This window comes from Rhincodon typus, chromosome 5 (assembly GCF_021869965.1).
Source record: "Rhincodon typus isolate 14 chromosome 5, sRhiTyp1.1, whole genome shotgun sequence".
In the NCBI taxonomy this organism is placed as follows: domain Eukaryota; kingdom Metazoa; phylum Chordata; class Chondrichthyes; order Orectolobiformes; family Rhincodontidae; genus Rhincodon; species Rhincodon typus.
Window position 1 is genome coordinate 4,004,357 of NC_063336.1, and position 7,160 is coordinate 4,011,516.

Sequence of the window (7,160 nt, forward strand, 5' to 3'; positions counted from 1 at the left end):
TATGTCACCAGTGGTTCTTTTGCCAATCACCTTCAGCCACTGAGGGGAAAAAAAAGTTTCTTTTCATTTTCTATACCAAATACTTCATGACTTGCACCACCTCTGCCGAACTCCTTTTGATATGAAAACAAATACACAAGACTGAAGATGCTGAAAGCCTAACATTATATAATGGCTTTTATACTCAATCAGACTAAACCGGATAGACTTCCAAAAAGGGCATGAGGATTGTCATGCGTGAATAACCCATCTTCAGCATTTGAAATGCAGGGATCAAACCAACTTAATGTTAACTGCTCATCAGAATGGATGTTGCGTGCAGTAATGTTAACCATGCTGATCATTGGCTATGCACATAGCAGGGGCCCAGAATTGTTACTGCCTCTAGTTAACTATGGCCCTAATTACTAACGCAAATGGCTTTAAGATTTAAATTTTAGGGCAAGTTATTTTTCTGGACTTTTAGAAGGGTTTTGGTGAAGTATGGCATACAAAGGCCAAAGGTTAAAGTTGACAAGAATAGCATAGGTTCAACAGAAGACCATAAGATATTGGAGCAGAATTAACCATTCATCCCATTGAGTCTGTTCTGACATTCAATCATGGCTGATACATTTCTCAACCCTATTGTCCTGCCTTCTCCCTGTAACCTTTGAATCCATTTTTATCATTAATATATCTATTCCTGTCTTAAATACACTGAGTGACTTGGCCTCCATAGCCTAATGCGGCAATGAGCTCTGGATTTCTCTTCATCTCAGTTCTGCAGGATCGTCACTTGAATCTGAAGCTGCGTTCTCGGGTCCTAGACTGTTGAGCTAGTGGAAACATCTTCTACTCATTCATTATATTCAGACCTCTCAGCACTCTTCAAGTTTCATTCAGACCTTCACTCATCCTTTTAAACTCCATCAAGTACAGACCCATAGTCCTCAACCGCTCCTCGTATGACAAGCCCTTTATTGCAGGATCATTCTTGTAAACCTCCTCTCGACCCCCATCAATGCCAGAACATCCTTAGAACATGGAACATGGAACATAGAACATAGAACATGGAACATAGAACGTAGAACAGTTCAGCACATTATAGGCCCTTTGGCCCAAGATGTTGAGCCGACCTACTATCCTACTCTAAGATCAAACTACCCTGCATACCCTACATTTTACTATCAACCATGTGCCTATCCAAGACTCACTTAAATGTCCCTAATGTATCTGACTCCACTACCACCGCCGACAGCGCATTCCACACACCCACCACTCTCTGTGTAAGAAACCTACCTCTGACATCTCCCCTATACCTCCCTCCAATCACCTTAAAATTATGCCCCCTCGTAATAGTCATTTCCGCCCTGGGAAAAAGTCTCTGGCTATCCACACTGTCTATGTCTATCATCATCTTGTGCACCTTTATCAAGTCACCTCTTATCCTTCTTCGCTCCAATGAGAAAAGCCCTAGCTCCCTCACCTTTCCTCATAAGACCAGGCCTCCAGTCCAGGCAGAATCCTGGTAAATCTCCTCTGCACCGTCTCTAAAGCTTCCACATCTTTCCTATAATGAGGTGGCCAGAATTGAACACAATATTCCAAGTGTGGTCTAACCAGGGTTTTATATAACTGCAGCATAACCTTGCAGCTCTTAAACGTAATTCCCCTGCCAATGAAAGGTAACACTCCATATGCCTTCTTAACAAACCTATCAACTTGAGTAGCAACTTTGAGGGATCTACAGATGTGGACTCCAAGATCCCTCTATTCCTCTACACTGCCAAGAATCCTGCCATTAACCCTGTATTCTGCATTCAAATTTGACCTTCCAAATTGAATCACTTCACATTTTTCCAGATTGAATTCCATCTGTCACTTCTTTGCCCAGCTCTGCATTCTGTCAATGTCCCGTTGCAACCTACAACAGCCCTCCACACTATCCACAACTACACCAACCTTCATTGGCATGAAGGCAAACTTACTAACCCACTTTTCCACTTCCTCATCCAAGTCATTAATAAAGATCACAAAGAGCAGAGGTCCCAGAACAGATCCCTGCGGAACACCACTGCTCCAGGCTGAATACTTCCATCTACTACCACCCTCTGTCTTCTATTGGACAGCCAATTCTATATCCAGACAGCCAAATTTCCCTGAATTCCATGGCTCCTTACTTTCTGAATGAGCCTACCATGGGGAACTTTATCAAATGCCTTGCTAAAATCCAAATACACCACATCCACTGCTCTACCTTCATCAATGTGTTTTGCTACATCCTCAAAGAATTCAATAAGGTTTGTGAGGCATGACCTGCCCCTCACAAAGCCATGCTGACTATTTCTAATCAAACTGTGCTTTTCCAAATAATCATAAATACTATCTCTCAGAATCCTCTCCAATAATTTGCCCACCACAGAAGTAAGACAGACTCATCTATAATTCCCATGATTATCCCTATTCCTTTTCATTGAACAAGGGAATAACATTTTCCACCCTCCAATCATCCGGTACTACTCCACTGGACAGTGAGGATGCAAAGATCGTCGCCAAAGGGGCAGCAATCTGTTCTCTCGCTTCCCGTAGCAATCTTGGGTATATCCCATCTGGCCCAGGGGACTTATCTATCCTCATGTTTTTCAAAATTTCTAGCACATCCTCCTTAACATCAACCTGTTCGAGCATATCAGCCTGTTTCACGCTGTCCTCACAAACATGAAGGTCCCTCTCCCTGGTGAATACTGAAGCAAATTATTCATTAAGGACCTCCCCTACCTCCTCCGACTCTGGCACAAATTCCCTCCACTATCCTTGATCGGCCCTACCCTCACTCTGGCCATCCTCTTGTTCTTCATATAAGTACAGGACGCCTTGGGGTTTTCCGTAATCCTACCCACCAAGGCTTTTTTATACCCCCTTCTAGCTCTCCTAAGTCCAATCTTCAGTTCCTTCCTGGCTACCTTGTAACCCTCTAGAGCCCTGTCAGATCTTTGCTTCCTCAACCTTAAGTAAGTTTCCTTCTTCCTCTTGACTACATGTTCCATATGTCTTATCATCCAAACTTACTTCACCTTACCATCCTTTCCTTGCCTCAGTGAGACAAACCTATCCAGCACTCGTAGCAAGTACTCCCTAAACAACCTCCGCACTTCTGTTGTGCATTTCCCTGAGAACATCTGTTCCTAGTTTATGCTCCGCAGTTCTTGCCTAATTCCCCATTGTAATTGTAATTCCCCCTCCCCCAATTAAATACTTTCCCATTCTGTCTGCTCCTATTCCTCTCCATGACAATAGTAAAGGTCAGGGAGTCTCTGTAATAGCCACAACATCGTAGCTCCAAGTACTGATCCATGCTCTAAGTTGGTTACCCTTATTCCCGACACTTTTTGTGTAAAATAGATATACTTCAACCTGTCGTACTGACTGCAACTTTGCCCGATCAACTGTCTATCCTTCCTCACAGTCCCTCTGCATGCCGTATCTGCCTGTACACCACCTACCCCATCCTCTGATCCATAGCTTCAGTTCCCATCCCCCTGTCAAACTAGTTTAAACCCTCCCGAAGAGCTCTAGCAAGACTTCCGCCCAGGATATTGGTGCCCCTCCAGTTCAGGTGCAACCTGTCCCTCTTGTACATGTCCCACCTTCCCCAGATGGTATCCCAATGATCCAATATATCTGAAGTCCTGCCTCCTACACCAGCTCTGTAGCCACGTGTTCAGCTGCACTCTCTCTCTATTCCTAGCCTCACTAGCTCATGGCATCGGTAATAATCCTGAGATTACTACTCTGCTTGTCCTAGCTTTTAGCTTCTAACCTAATTCCCTACATTCACTTTTCAGGTCCTCATTCTGTTTCCTAGCTATGTCATTGGTACCGTTGTGTACCACGGTTTCTGGCTGCTCACCCTCCCCCTTAAGAATCCTGTTGATTCGATCTGAGACATCCATGAACCTGGCACCCGGGAGGCAACATGCCATCCAGGATTCTCACTTGGTACCTCAGAATCTCCTGTCTGTTCCCCTAACCATTGAATCTCTTATCACTATCACTCTCCTATTTTCCCCCTTCCCTTCTGAGCCGCAGAGCCAGGCTCAGTGCCAGAGACCTGGCCGCTATGGCTTTCCCCGGTAGGTCATCCCCCCCAACAGTATCCAAAACAGTATACTTATTATTGAGGGGAACGGCCATAGGGGATCCCTGCACTGTCTGCGTATTCCCTTTTCCTCTCCTGACGGTCACCCAGCTACTTTTATCCTGTAACTTGGGTGTCACTACCTCCCTGTAACTCCTCTCTATCACCCCCTCAGCCTCCCGAATGATCCAGAGCTCATCCAGCTCCAGCTCCCGTTCCCTAACGCGATTTGTGAGGAGCTGGAGTTGGGTGCACTTCTCGCAGGTGAAGTCAGAGGGGACACTAGTAGTGACCCTTACCTTCCATATCCTACAAGAGGAGCATGCAACTGCCCTAGCTTCCATACCCTCTGCTCTACATTGCCAAAAGAGATAAAGAAAAAAAGTTTACCTTACCAACCCTCCACACAGTCTTTTTTTTCCGGCTAGAGGTGGAGGATGGGTGGGAGACACTTCACGTGTAGTGTTTCGGGGTTTGCCGCTGCCCAAATATAATAGTTCACTTACTGGCTCGTGCTCTCACCACTCCTGTGGCTGAATCCTTCCTTAGATAAAAGGCCCAAGACTGCTCACAAAATTCCAAATGCAACCTGATCAGAGCCTTATACAGCCTCAGCAGTACATCCCTGCTGTCTTCTATTCTAGCCCTCTCAAAGTGAATACTAGCATCGCATTTGCTATCCTAACTGCCAACGGTATCTGCATGTTAACCTTAAGTGAATCCTGAATGAGGACTCCTAAGTGTCTTTGTGCTTCAGATTTCTGAAGCTGTTCCTAATTTAGAAAATAGTCTGAACCTCTATTCTTTCAACAGCGTAACCTCACATTTTCCCACCTTGTATTTTATTTGCCACTTCTTTGTCCATTTTCCTAGCCTTTCCAAGTACTTCTGCAGCCACCCTTCTTCCTCAACACTACCTGTCCCTCCACCTATTTTTGTGTCATTTGTAACTTATCACAATGTCCTCAGTTCTTTTGTCCAGATCATTAATGTGTAATTTGAATAGTACCAACACTGACCCCTGAGAAACTCCATGAGTCACTGGCTGCCATCTTGTAGAAGGCCCCTTTATCCCAACTCTCTGCCTTCTAACTGATTAAAGATTTAATGGCATCTTAGGTTTGTTTAGAACATCCTCATCCTCAATGGTGTGAACCTTTGATCTTTTACTTATAAACTCTGTGTCTGATACTACCTCTCATTCAAACACCTGAAGAAGAAGTGAGGCTTCGAAAGCTTGTGCTTTCAAATAAACCTGTTGGGCTATAACCTGGTGTCGTGTGATTTCTGACCTTGTCCACCCCAGTCCAACACTGGCACCTCCACATCATTCTGCCAATCAACCAACCCTCTATCCTTGCCAGTACCTGGCCCCTAACACTATGGGATCTTATCTTATTTAGCAGCCTCCATGCAGTTTTGTCTAACTTGCTCATTACCTCTTCAAAGAGTCCTCACAGATTTGTACAACATGACCTCCGCTTGACGAAGCTGTACTATTTTACCATGCATTTCAAGGCACTCTGCAATCTCAATCTTATTAATGGACTCTAAAATCACACCAACAACCGAGGTCAGGCTAACCAGCCTATAATTTCCAATCTTCTGCCTTCCCCCTTCTTAAACAGTGGTGTTACATTCGCCATTTTCCATTTTCCTGGGATCCTTCCTGACTCAAGTGATACCTGAAAGAACACCACCAATCACCACAATCTCTTATCTTTAGGGATGATGGAGGGTGCCAGTATTGGACTAGGATGGACAACATAGAACATATAGAACATAGAACAGTACAGCACATTATAGGCCCTTCGGCCCACAATGTTGTGCCGACATATTATCCTACTAAGATCAATCTACCCTGCATACCCTACATTTTACTATCAACCATGTGCCCATCCAAGAGTCGCTTAAGAGTCTCTAAAGTATCTGACTCCACTACCACTGCCGACAGCGCATTCCACACACCCATCACTCTCTGTGTCAAGAAGCTACCTCTGACATCTCCCCTATACCTTCCTCCAATCACCTTAAAATTATGCCCTCTCGTAATAGTCATCTCCACCCTGGGAATAAGTGTCTGACTATCCACTCTATATATGCCTCTCATCATCTTGTAAACCTCTATCAAGTCACCTCTCATCCTTCTTCACTCCAATGAAAAAAGCCCTAGCTTCCTCAACTTTTCCTCAAAAGACCTGCCCTGCAGTCCAGGCAGCATCCTGGTAAATCTCCTCTGCACCCTCTCTAAAGCTTCCACATCTTTCCTATAATGAGGTGACCAGAACTGAACACAATATTCCAAGAGTGGAATCCAATGTCAAAAATCACATGACATCAGGTTGTAATCCAACAGGATTATTTGAAAACACAAACTTTTAGAGTCTTGCTCCTTCTTCAGCTATTAGTGGGAGAGGTGGCATCAAATACAGAATTCATAAGCAAAAGATCAAAGAGTCATAGAACTGAAGTGAATGTATTGAACACACTTAAGATGGCTGTTAAATCTTTAATCAGTTAGAAAGGAGATGCAGGTTTTGATTGATTAATATGCAAATCCAGAATTTCTTTCAAGTCACTGCCCCGAGATAACTAAAGGTTTTAATAGTATACCAGAGGTGACATCTCAGGCCAGACAACGCATTTTAGGTGTGAGACCTTGTTTAGAATCTGTTTCTGTTTTAACCTGGAGTCAGGCTGGTTTTATTTCCAAAGTAGGAATTTATAAAATGCTACTTTGTCTACAAATGTGTGCGTTTTGAACAAAATAGAATGTATCTGCAATTACGAATCTGCCAACGCAAATTCACCCCATAGATTTGTGTGTGTGTGTGTGTTTGTGTGTGCGTGTGTGTGTTTGTGTGTGTATATGAGAAAGGTGAGAAAGGGAGAGAGGGAGAAAGTGTGCGTGTGAGAGTTTGGGTGTGTGTGTGCATGCGCACGTGCATGTGAGGGAGAGAGAGTGTCTATTTGTGTGTGTGTGTGTGTGTGTGTGTGTGTGTGTGTGAGAGAGAGAGAGAGGGAGAGAGAGTGACTCTGT

At 44.1% G+C, this 7,160-nt stretch overlaps 2 protein-coding genes across 2 annotated transcripts in view; both read left to right on the forward strand.

Annotated features, from left to right (window-relative positions):
• The window catches only part of LOC109930964 (dynein axonemal heavy chain 8-like), a 2,199,840-nt gene that overhangs the window by 952,458 nt on the left and 1,240,222 nt on the right, over positions 1-7,160 (forward strand). The gene's annotated exons all lie outside the window — the stretch shown is intronic.
• The window catches only part of LOC109918465 (dynein axonemal heavy chain 8-like), an 876,900-nt gene that overhangs the window by 730,776 nt on the left and 138,964 nt on the right, over positions 1-7,160 (forward strand). The gene's annotated exons all lie outside the window — the stretch shown is intronic.